The following is a 12,830-nucleotide window of genomic DNA, read 5'->3' as shown; positions in this document are numbered from 1 at the left end:
CTGAAAATACATTTTATTCCTTCTGACTCTACTTCCCTCTGGGTGGGTCCTGGCTCACTAAGTTCTACAGATGCCTTTTACCCCAGAATTCTGGGGCTGAAGTCCCAGCAATAGATTCCCATTATCTAAATATGGTAATTTGCAATTCTGAGGACCTTCAGGCTGGGTGACAGCCACATCTGTGAGCCTCACTCAGAAATTGCCAACAGGTGGCTGGGTGCAGTGGCTCATATCTGTAATCCCAGTACTTTGGGAGGCCGAGGCAGGTGGATCGCTGGAGGCCAGGAGTCCGAGACCAGCCTGGCCAACATGAAGAAACCCTGTCTCTACTAAAAATACAAAACTAGGTGGGTATGGTGGCACATGCCTGTAGTCCCAGCTACTCGGGAGGCTGAGGCACGAGAGTCTCTTGAACCCAGGAGGCCGAGGTTGCAATGAGCCAAGATGGAGCCACTCCACTCCAGCCTGGGTGACAGAGTGAGACTCTGTCTCAAAAAAAAGAAAAGTTGCCAACAGGTTGAGTAATGTGGAGTCTGAAAAGTAGCCTTCGGTTTCTGAGGGCTTGGAATTGAATAGGAGTCCAGTGGACAGAAACTAGCTTAGAGAATAAGAGGAGGGGAAGTGGAAATTGGAAGTACAGAGTCTTTTAAGAAACTTGTCTTGAAGTAAGAGAAAGATGGGTTTGTGAGACAAAAGGGTGAGAACTGGGATGTGGGAAATTTGGGAATGTTTTGAATAAAATGGAAGATTATAGAAACTTGTGAGAAGGCAGAATCAAGGAACTAGAAAAAACGTGTGTTTATGTTTGTAATGCTTCTTTAAAAATCTCAAATAATGTATGCTAATAAATATTGATAGTTATTAAATCTGGATAGTAAATTCATGGAGTTTTGCTGTTTTTCTATTTTCTGTTGTTAGAAGTATTTTTTGTTGTTGTTTTTGTTTTGTTTTGTTTTTGAGACGGAATCTCATTCTGTCGCCCAGGTTGGAATGCAGTGGTGCAGTCTCAGCTCACTGTAACCTCTGCTCACTGCAACCTCCACCTCCCGGGTTCCAGCGATTATTATGCCTCAGCCTCCCGAGTAGCTGGGATTACAGGCATGTGCCACATGTCTGACTGATTTTTGTGTTTTTAGTAGAGACAGGGTTATGCCATGTTGGCCAGGCTGGTTTTGAACTCCTGACCTCAAGTGATCCACCTGCTTTGACCTCCTAAAGTGCTGGGATTACAGGCGTGAGCCACTGCACCCGGCCTGTTTGAAGTATTTGATCCAACGGTAAACTATGGTTTTTGTCTTTCACATGTTAGAAATATAAAGAGATTAAGAAGTAATCTGTATGCTGACTCATGGATTATTTTATTTAAGAATTATCCTCCATACCATGCATGGATCGTGATTTTTTTGAAGAATTAGAAGACAATTCTTAGCAGTCAGAATTTTCTGAACATAATTACTCATTTAAGTTCTTGTGACACCAGCAGCTGTTTGTTTGTGAGTATTATTACTATCATACGATGTCATATATCTTATAAGGAGTAGGAAATCAAGCTGAACTCTATTAACCCTATGATATATGCCAAAAGTGACTGACTCTTCTGAATTTCTGATGGCTTTATATTTACTTGCTGCTTGACTCATTTTTCTTCAAACTTAAGGATTGTAAATTTCCATATGTTTTAGATTTAAATTTGGTTGTATATAAAGAGGAATTTCTGACACCTTCCTTGTTTATATTATCAGATTATCAGTAAACAGTGTGGGAACAAAAGGTGTGAGCAGAACATTCAGTGGGTTTGATTCTCTGCATCTAATGTCATTTGATACTAGTTGTTTTGACTGCTCTGGCCTTTCCAGAGCTTCTGCTAATCAAGAATATACTCTGAAAATCATCAGAGACCTAGCAACTATTGAGCTTGGTCTTGGCTGTCAGGCCCCTGTTCTGCTGATGGATTGAGGTGAGGTGCAGGTACACCAAGGGAGACTGGAGTTTTGCTTTTCTATTTTATAACTTTGTAGTAATAAATGGAGCCTTTCTCTTCTGTTTGAAAACAAAATCACGGTGGTGGTAATGTCAAAAAGTTGGAAGCACGAGTTGCCATTAACAAATCCTGATAACTGGAGGTTAAATGTTGTCTTGGCTTTCTTCTTGTCTAAATTATTTTTATGCTGATTTATTTTTAATGGAAGCTGGTATTTATTAAGTACTTGTGTTGATATATAGGACTTGACCCACTGGATTCTGGTAAAACCTTTGATAATAAATTGGAGAGTCCATTTTTTTTTTTTTTTAATTATTATTATTTTTTTTTTGCTCTGTTGCCTGGGCTGGAGTGCAGTGGCCGGATCTCAGCTCACTGCAAGCTCCGCCTCCCGGGTTCCCGCCATTCTCCTGCCTCAGCCTCCCGAGTAGCTGGGACTACAGGCACCCGCCACCTCGCCCGGCTAGTTTTTTGTATTTTTTAGTAGAGACGGGGTTTCACCGTGTTAGCCAGGATGGTCTTAATCTCCTGACCTCGTGATCCGCCCATCTCAGCCTCCCAAAGTGCTGGGATTACAGGCTTGAGCCACCGCGCCCGGGCTGGAGAGTCCATTTTAAATAACCTGGCCAGGCGGAAATCTTTTCCAGAAATCAAAATGGTAAGAAGCGAAAATATTGTGTGTATAATACAAGTAGTTTTAAAATAGTGACACAGCCTCTGGAAATAATATGGTTTTTAAATGGGTAATGGGAAGTTAAAACTTCTTTTGTTGTGAAAGACTTCAAACATACAGAAGAGTAGAAGAATGATTCCACGTACATATAAAGTTACTAATTGTTAAGATTTTGCTAGGCCAGGCATGGTGGCTCATGCCTGTAATCCCAGCACTTTGGGAGGCTGAGGCAACAGGATTGCCTGAGCCCAGGAGTTCAAGACCAGCTTGAGATCCTGTCTCTATAATAAAAAATAAATTAATATAAAAAAAAATTTGCCAGGTGTGGTGGCATGCCCTTGTAGTCCCAGCTACTTGGGAGACTGAGACCAGTGGATTGCTTGAGCCCAGGAGCTCAAGGCTGTAGTGCACTGTGATCATGCCTACGAATAACCACTGCACTCCAGCCTGACAACATAGCGAGACCTTGTCTCAAAAAAAAAAAAAGACTTTGTAGCACTTGCCTCATCTATCTTCTTTTTTTCTTCTTGTCGCTGAAGTATTTTAAGCTGCTCAGCAGATCTCAGACATCATGTCATTTTACTCCTACTTACTTCTGGGTATACAAGTCTTAAAACATTATGGACATTTTCTTATATAACAAAATGTCATTATACCTAGTTAAGTATAATTAATATGCAATCCATATTCATTTCACAAATGTATGATCTACTCTGAAGGCAGCAGAGTGGACACCTTGAACTTTTCTTGTTCCTAGACTCTTGGGAATTGATAACACTGCCATGAAGACCTAGGTGGGTGAGGTCATTCAGATGGAGCCAGTGGGAAGGATGTACCTTAAAAGTGACTTTCTGAAGTATCATTCCCCATAGCTGCTGATGAAGCCTGGAGGCCTCGACTCTGAAAGCTAAACAACTCTTCTTTATAAATGACCACTTCTCAAGGTTTCAGCAAAGATAGAAGGGAAAGATGAAAGGAGCAGCATCACAGGAGTCACGGGGGGGGGAAGGAAACTCTGGAGATTGTCAAGGTCGGCATACTGCCTCCAGAGAATTAGTTCTCATATAACACTTAACCTCTCCAAGGACCTCTGTATTTTTGGAAACAAGGAGACGCTAGGGAGGCAGAGAAAGCCACTAGGGAATGTTGTTCAGAGATTATACTCTCCTAATCAAGCTGAACTCTGTTAACCCTATGATGTTTGCAGAAAGTGACTAACTTCTGAATTTTTGATGGCTTCATATCTTATCCTTTCTTATCTTTTCCATTCTAAACGCACACTGTGTAAGGAGTCCCTCGGAATAAAGCAGCCCTAGCATGCCGTGGGGGATTGAAGTAGGAACGATTTAACAAGGGATACTTGGAAATATTGTCATGTGTGAGTTGTAAATTTTCTTTTTTAATCTAGTGGAAAATTGGAATGGCATTTCTCTGTTTTGGCCAGCTATGCCAAAAATCCATCTTCTTGGTTCCAGATAGGCCTAGGAAGGATGTAGATGGCAATCACAAAACAAACAAAAAATGAGCACACAAATAGAAAACCTCAAGCAACATTTTCTCTTGTTAATAGGTCAGCAACCTCATATTTGTGTATTAAAGATGGTCTGCATTATGTTAGGTTGATTTCATATAATTTTAGCTAAGTAGATCTAGTTACGGTCATTGTTTTATTGAATCTTGTATTTTAGTTTCAGTATATTAATTTTCTTAGGTGAGGGACTCTTACTGAAGGAGAAAAGTGTTCCTGCTAAGATTTTGAAATAGAGCCCGGCGCGGTGGCTCACGCCTGTAATCCCAGCACTTTGGGAGGCCGACGTGGGCGGATCACGAGGTCAGGAGATAGAGATCATCCTGGCTAACACGGTGAAACCCCGTCTCTACTAAAAATACAAAAAAAAAAAATTAGCCGGGCGTGATGGCGGGCGCCTGTGGTCCCAGCTGCTTGGAAGGCTGAGGCAGGAGAATGGTGTGAACCCAGGAGGCGGAGCTTGCAGTGAGCCGAGATTGCGCCACTGCACTCCAGCCTGGGTGAGAGCAAGACTCCGTCTCAAAAAAAAAGAAAAAAAAAAGAGGAAAAAAAAAAAAAAGATTTTGAAATAAAAATTTGTTTTACTGTTGATTTTTTCACTATTGCTCCTTATTTTTATGTATTCTTTCCCCTGGCTGTTTTTCATTGTTCATATTTTATCTGTTACATAGAACATTTGTATTCTGTTAGAATTATCTATAAAAATGAACAAAGGTTGGCAGAAAAAGGAAGAGAGTAAATTTTTTTCAATTAATGCTAAATCTGTATTATAGAATGTTCCTTAACCAATTCAGAAAAACCCACTACTTTGAACTGTAACTCATTATTGACGGTAATTCAAGGTTCAGAGGCCATAATAAAAAGTAACTCGTGAACTGTTAGTAACCAACTTTTTTCACCTTCAACAAGAATTTGTTATGTATCTGTGCTCACATTTTGATAATTTTGTATATAATAGTATATTTCTTTAAAGGTTAGTTTTTGGCTTTAGAATACGCTTTTTTGTTTTCATCCCAGTGTATTGAAGGTGACAGTACTTTGCGTTAAATAAATTTTGGTGTTTCAGAGGTAATTTCAGGAAGTATAAATCAGTCAGAGTCAAATTTCAGAAAAAGAGTTTGGTTTTATACTTACAATAAAAATGCAAACAAATTTATTTTAGTGTTTGGGAGACTGTTAAAGATTTTTCTGTAATTTGTAATGATTTTCTATGAAGTTTGGATACTCATAGAAAATGTTCACGTTCCCCTTCTTAATTTTACTAATGTGTAGTTTGTCACTAGTAGTAATGAAAAAATAACTCAGTATAAATACAGTTATTCCTTTTGCCTTTTTCTGTATGATTTTCTTTAGTAAAAGAGTAAGCTGTGAGGATGGAAAAATGGGGAGTCATTGTTTAATGGGTATAGAGTTTCATATTTGCAAGATGAAAAAGTTCTGGAGATCTAATTAACAATAATGTGAATATACTGAACACTACAAACGACACTTAAATGATGAATATGTTACGTGTCTTTTACCACAATAAAAGACAATGAATAACAAAAAAAAATAGGCTAGACATTGAAATTTGGAAAAAGAAACATTAATTTTATAGTTTCTTTTTTGAGTAAGACTTAGGGATTCTTTTCTTTTCTTTTTTTTTTTTTTTTTTTTTTGTTGTTGTTGTTGAGACAGAGTCTCGCTCTGTCACCCAGGCTGGAGTGCAGTGGCGCAACGTCAGCTAACTGTAACCTCCACCTCCCAGGTTCAAGTGATTCTCTTGCTGACTCAGGCTCCTGAGAGCTGAGACTACAGGTGCATGCCACCACGCCTGGATAATTTTTCCTTTTTCCTTTCCCCTTTCCTTTCTCCTTTCCTTTTCCCTTTCCTTTCCTTTTTTTCTTTCAAGATGGAGTCTTGCTCTATTGCCCAGGCTGGAGTGCAGTGGTGCGATCTCGGCTCACTGCAACCTCTGCCTCCCGGGTTCATGCCATTCTCCTACCTCAACCTCCTGAGTAGCTGGGACTCCAGGCTCCTCCCACCACGCCCGGCTAATTTTTTGTATTTTTAGTAGAGACGGCATTTCACCGTTTTAGCCAGGATGGTCTCAATTTCTTGACCTCATGATCCGCCTGCCTCAGCCTCCCAAAGTGCTGGAATTACAGGCGTGAGCCACCGTGCCTGGCCACCTCTTTTCTTTTTTTTAAGAAACAGAGTCTCACTCTGTCACCCAGGCTGGAGCACAGTGGCATGATTGTGACTCACTGCAGCCTCAGTCTCTTGGGCTCCAGTGATATTCCTGCCTCAGTCTCCTGGAGTAACTAGAACTACAGGTGTATACCACTACGCTTGGCTAACTTTTAAATTTTTCGTAGAGATGGGGTCTCGCTGTCTTGCTCAGGCTGGTCTCGAACTACTGGCCTCAAGTGATCCTCCCTCTTCAGCTTCCCAAAATGTTGGCATTACAGGCGTGAGCCACTATGTTTAGCCAGAGATTGTTTTCTTTGCCTTATTTTATCGTTTGTTATTTATAACCCTTGTAAATCCCAGACTATTAAGAATTATATTTGGAAAACAGAGGCTTTGGGAAATTTCTGCTTCGTTGAATAGTTGTGATGACATCTTCATAGTGCTCTTCACAAATGTGGATTTTGTAGTCTTATCAGAGATAAAACTGTAGTGGTTTTCTTAAAAGGTAGAGGGGAGAAAAGCCTGGTTATGGTATTGAATGTATTAGGTAGAGACAATATTAAATGAAGAAAACAGACATAGTTCAGGAAAAACACTTGTCTTTAAACAGATTTCATTCAGAAGTAGACCTCTGTTTTGGCAGATAATAACTATTTTCCTTTAAAACAATGCATATAAAGATGCAACAACAACAAAAACTACAGTCAGTATCCCTGATGAACATAGGTACAAAATACTAACAAACCAATTTCAACAACATATTAAAAAGATCATTAACAGTGATCAAGTACCATTCATTCCCAGGGAGGCAAGGATGGTTCAACATATGCAAATCAGTAAACCTGATACATCACATCAACAGAATGAAGGAAAAAGACCATATCATCATCGCAACATATGCATAAAAAGCGTTTGAAAAATTCAATATTTCATTTTAAAAACTCTCAACAAATTACATAAAGAAGGGATGTACCTCAGTGCAACAAAGGCAATATATGACACACCCACAACTAACATGCTGAATGGAGAAAGGTTGAAAGCTTTTTCTCTAAGATCTGGAATAAGACAAGGATACCAGGCCAGGTGTTGTGGCTCACACCTGTAATCCCAGCACTTTGGGAGGTTGAGGTAGGCGGATCGCTGGAATCCGGGAGTTAAGAGACCAGCCTGGGCAACACGGTGAAACCCTGTCTCTACCAGAAAACATACAAATATTAGCTGGTCATGGTGGCGCACACCTGTAAGTCCCAGCTACTTGGGAGGCTGAGGTGGGAGGATGGCTTGAGTCTGGGAGGCACAGGTTGCAATGAACCAAGATCACGCCCCTACACTCCAGCCTGGGTGGCAGAGCCAGACTCTGTCTCAAAAAGAAAAAAAAAGAAAAAAGAAAAAGACACGGATGCCCATTTTTGCCACTTCTATTCAGCGTTGTACTGAAAGTCCTAGCCAGAGCAATTAGACGAAAGAAAGAAAAGGCAACTGAATTGGAAAGGAAGAAGTCAACTTGTCCCTGTTCACAAATGACATGATCTTACATCTGACACGACCTTTAAAAAAAAGGAATGAAAATTAGAAAACCTTAAAGATGCCACCAGAAAAACCTGTTAGATCTAATAAATGAATTCACTGAAGTTGCAGGATATGAAATCAACTTATAAAAATCAGTATTGTTTTTATCTACTAATAGTGAACTACCTGGAAAAAAATATCAAGAAAACTCTATTTACAATAGCTATGAAAAAAATACTTAGAAATAAATTTAAGCAAGGAGGTGAAATATCTCTACATTGAAAACTATAAAAAACATTGATGAGAGAAATTGAAGGAGACACAAATAAATGTTCATGGATTGGAATAATTAGTATTGTTAAAATGTCCACACTACCCAAAGCAGTCTACAGATTCAGTGCAATCCCTATCAAATATCAATGACATTCTTCACAAAGATAGGGAAAAACAGTCCACAAATTTATACAGAACCACAAAAGACCCCAAATAACAAAAGCAATCTTGAACCAAAAGAACGAAGCTGGAACCCCTGCCACGGCCAGTCCGTTGCAGGGTATCCTGCAGCTGCTACAGACCCAGAAGCGGGCTGCTGAGGTTTCCAAGGCCCACAGGCGGATGGACGGGGGACTGAAGCAGGCCAAAGAAGTAGCTTAGGCTGAAATTGAACAGTGCCGGCTGCAGAGGGAAAAAGTTCAAGGCGAATGAAGCTGAAGTACTGAAGTGGAAAAGGAGGCCCAGGAGAAAAGATGATCATCCTCCAGATCTACTTCTGGCAGAACAAGGAGGAAGTCTTGAACAACCTCTTGGCCTTTGTCTGCAACATCCGGCCAGAAACCTATGAAAACTGCTGCGTAAATGGGTAGGAGAAGAAAAAAGCACCTGTTCTATGAATTGGCATTTTAGATGCTGTCATGGAATATGAAGTTTCAACATAGCTCTAGTTATATTCTTATGGAAAGGCATTAAATTATTTCTGTATATTATGTAATAGGTCCCTCCCCTTTTTGGAGAGTAACAAATGCAGTTTTTTTTCCCCCCAGACTGAGAACTTATCTAAAGATTTCGTGTTTCCTAGAAAATTAAATTGGTATATGTTATCTATTTTCGTATACTTTTTGGTTCAAGCAACATATATGTCAGTGTTGACATTTTCTTTCTTAGATCTAATTAAACAAAACCAATTTTTTTGAAGAAAGAAAGGGATTAAATAATTTCCCCCCTAATGCATTACTGAATTTGCCAGGGCTTTATCTATGAAAAAGTAGTAAATACTTATTTGTAACCTGTGTGAAGCAACATTCAGCCTTAATCTATTCCTGCTAATGGTTAGAACAACAATATTGGTATAATTGTTTGGGCTGCTTTTAGTTTCTGTTAATCATGTTTACTAGATTATAGAACTTAAGAACTTGTTACACGTTATTACTTGGTGTACTGATAATCATTTGAAAGTCAAGACTCTTTGTCTTGCGGAAAAAAAAAAAAAAAGAGAACAAAGCTGAAGGCATAACACCACCTGACTTCAAAATATACTATAGAGCTATAGTAATTAAAACTGCATGGTACCAGCATGAAAACAGATACATTGATCAATGGAACAGAATATAAAGTCCAGAAATAAAACCATGCGTTTACTTACAGCCAACTTATATTCAACAAAGATGGCAGGACCACACAATGGGGAAAGGGCCATTTCCTTAATAAACGATGTTGGGAAAACTGGATATTCACATGCAAAAGAATGAAATTAGGCCTTTGTCTGTCACCATAAACAAAAATCAACTCTTGAAAATGGATTAAATATGAGACCCCAAACTATGAAACTACTACAAGGAAACAGGAAACTTCTTGACATTAGTCTGGCCAATGAGTTTTTCGATACGACCTTAAAAGCACAGGCAACATAAGCAAAAATGGACTCACAGTATTACGTCAAACTATAAAGCTTCCCCATAGCAAAGGAAACATTCGACAGAGTGAAGAGGGAACCTACAGAATGGGAGAAAATATTTGCAAACTATACATCTGATAAGGGGTTAATATCCAAAACACAAGAAAGACTCAAACAACTCAATAGTAAGAAAACAACCTGACTTTCTAAAAATCTGCAAAAGACCCGAATAGACTTTCCTCAAAAGAAGACATAAAAATGGCCAAGTACAGTAATTCATCACTTAACAACAGGTATACATTTTGAAAAATGTGTTGTTAGGCGATTTCATCTTTTTTTTTTCCCCTTCTGATCCAACAGAACCAATGGTATAGTTATTTCATCTTTGTGCAAACATCTAGAGTGTACTTAAACAAACCTAGATGGTATAGTATAGCCCACTACATACCTAAGCTGTATGGTACAGCCTATTATTCCTGGGCTGCAAACCTGTACAGGATGTGATTATACTAAATACTATAGGCAATTGGAGCACAATAATAAGTATTTGTGTATCTAAACATAGGAAACATACAGTAAAAATACGGTATCAAAGATAAAAATGGCACATCTGTATAGGGCACACCATAGTGGAGCTTGCAGGACTGGATGTTGTCCTGGGTGTGCCAGCGAGTGGGCGGTGAGGGAATGTGAAGGCCTCAGACATTATTGTACACTACTGTAGACTATCTTTTTTTTAATAGAGTTTTGCTCTTTTGCCCAGGCTGGAGTACAGTGGCACAATCATAGTTCACTGCCGCCTCAAACTCCTGGGCTCCAGTGATCCTCCTGCCTCAGCCTCTCAAGTAACTGGGACTACAGGCACATGCCACCATGCCTGGCTAACTTACTTTATTTTTTTGCTATTGTAGACTTGATAAACATTGTATACTTAGGTTATACTAAATTTGTGAAACATCATTTCTTCAATAAATGAACTGTAGCTTACTGTAAATTCTTTATTTTTTGACTTTTGTAATAACACTTAGCTTAAAACACAAACATACAGCTGCATAAAAATGTTTTTTATGCTTGTTCTATAAACCTTTTCTGTGTTTGAAATTTTTTATTTTTTACTTTTAAACTTTTTTGTTAAAAACTGAGACACAAACACACATATTGGCCCAGGCCTGTATAGTGTCAGGATCATCCATATTGCTGTCTTCCACCTTCACATCCTGTCCCATTGGAGGGTCCTCAGGGAAAGAACACTCATGGAGCTGTCATCTCTTATAACAGTGCCTTCTTCTGGATACTTCCTGAGAAACCTGCCTGAGGCTGTTTTACAGTTAACTTTTTAAAATAATTTGAAGTAAAATAATAATAAAAAATACAATAAATACATAAACCAGTAACAGTCATTTATTATTCAAGCATATGTACTGTACATAATTGCATTGCTATGCTTTTATATAAGTATGAGACAGGGTCTCGCTCTGTTGCCCATGCTGGTGTGTGGTGATGGGATCTCGGCTCACTGCAACCTCCACCTCCCGGGTTCAAGCTATTCGCATGCCTCAGCTTCCTGAGTATGGGATTACAGTCGCGCATCACCAGGCCTGGCTAATTTTTATGTTTTTAGTACAAAATTTCTCTACCAAAAATACAAAAATCAGCAGGTGTGGTGGTGGGTGCCTGTAATACCAGCTACTCGGGAGGCTCAGGCAGGAGAATCGCTTGAACCCAGAGGCGGAAGTTGCAGTGAGTCAAGATCACACCACTGTACTCCAGCCTAGGCAACAGAGTGAGACTCTGTCTCACCAAAAAAAAAAAAAAAAAAACCAAAAAAACCCTCAACATTATTAATCATCAGGGAATTGCAAATCAAAACTACAATGAGATATCACCTTCCTCCTGTTAGGTTGGTTATTATCAAAATGACAAAAGATAACAGGTGTTGGCAAGAATATGGAGAAAAGGGAACACTTATATACTGATGGTGGGAATGTAAATTAGTATAGCCATTATGGAAAACAATATGAAGGTGCCTCCAGATATTAAAAATAGAAGTACCAGATGATCCAGCAATTTCACTACTGAGTATCTATCCAAAGGAAATGAAAGCACTGTGTGGAAGAGATATCTGCACTTCCGTGTTTATTGCAGCACTATTCACAATGGCCAAGATATGGAATCAGCCTCAATACTCATCAGTGGATGAGTGGATAAAGAAAGTATGGTATGTATACACAATGGAATACTATCCAACCATAAAAAAGAATAAAGTTGTGTCATTTGCGACAAGATGGAGGCATCTGGAAGACATTCTGTTTAGTGAATAAGCTAGGCCCAGAAAGACACATACTGCATGATCTTACTCGTGTGGAGTCTAAAACGTTCTCATAGAAGTAGAGAGTAGAATGGTGGTTAGCAGAGGTGGGGGTGCTTAGTTAGAGGGAAGGGTGGGGAAATGTTGGTCCAAGAGTATATAATTACAGTTGGGAGGAATGTGTTCAAGAGAGCTATCATACAGCATGGTGACTATAGTTAAGGACAATGTATTGTTGAAAAATGCAGAGGTAGTTGAATGTTAATAATGTTCTAACCACAAAAACAACTACGTGAGGTAATGCTATTGTTAATTAGCTAGATTTAACTTTTCCACAACTTATATATACTCCAAAACATCATGTTATACGTGATACATGCAATTTTTTCTGTCAATTCAAAATGTAAAGAACATCTGAAAGGTATATCTCTAACTTCCACATGCTTTCCTTGCCGTCTTTCTCTCCTGCTTGTCTCTCTGCCTATCAGTGTGAGACACCCTCTCTAGGAAGCTGCTGTCATCCTTTACAAAGAAAGAGTCCAGAATCTAAAATCTTACACAGGCTGCTTCAGGCAGTACTGAAGCCTGGGCTTCTCAGAGGCCATAGTAGAGGCCAGTTGTAGCAAATTTGGTTGAAAAAGCAGGAATTATTTTAAGTTTTTCTGACCACCTGAGCTCAATTTGCCCAGTTGTGAGATTAAACACTTTCTTAGGGCAGCAGTAAACCATGACCACCAGAAAGTAAAATCAAATACAAAATAATAATTA

At 39.1% G+C, this 12,830-nt stretch overlaps 1 protein-coding gene and 1 pseudogene across 21 annotated transcripts in view; both read left to right on the top strand.

Annotated features, from left to right (window-relative positions):
- CREM (cAMP responsive element modulator) overlaps positions 1 to 12,830 on the top strand; it is an 86,884-nt gene that overhangs the window by 23,741 nt on the left and 50,313 nt on the right. The window contains exon 2 of one of the 21 annotated variants that reach the window (XM_021943180.2): positions 1,368 to 1,493. The exons of the other annotated variants lie outside the window; for them this stretch is intronic. The gene's annotated coding sequence lies outside the window, so the exon portion shown is untranslated. The remainder of the gene's footprint in view (positions 1 to 1,367; positions 1,494 to 12,830) is intronic. 21 annotated transcript variants of the gene reach the window in all.
- LOC103887421 lies at positions 3,798 to 9,351 on the top strand (annotated as a pseudogene).

The sequence above is a fragment of the Papio anubis genome, chromosome 11 (assembly GCF_008728515.1).
Source record: "Papio anubis isolate 15944 chromosome 11, Panubis1.0, whole genome shotgun sequence".
NCBI classification, from domain to species: Eukaryota; Metazoa; Chordata; class Mammalia; order Primates; family Cercopithecidae; genus Papio; species Papio anubis.
The sequence above is the reverse complement of the archived record's forward strand: the minus strand, read 5'-3'. Positions and strand labels throughout refer to the sequence as shown.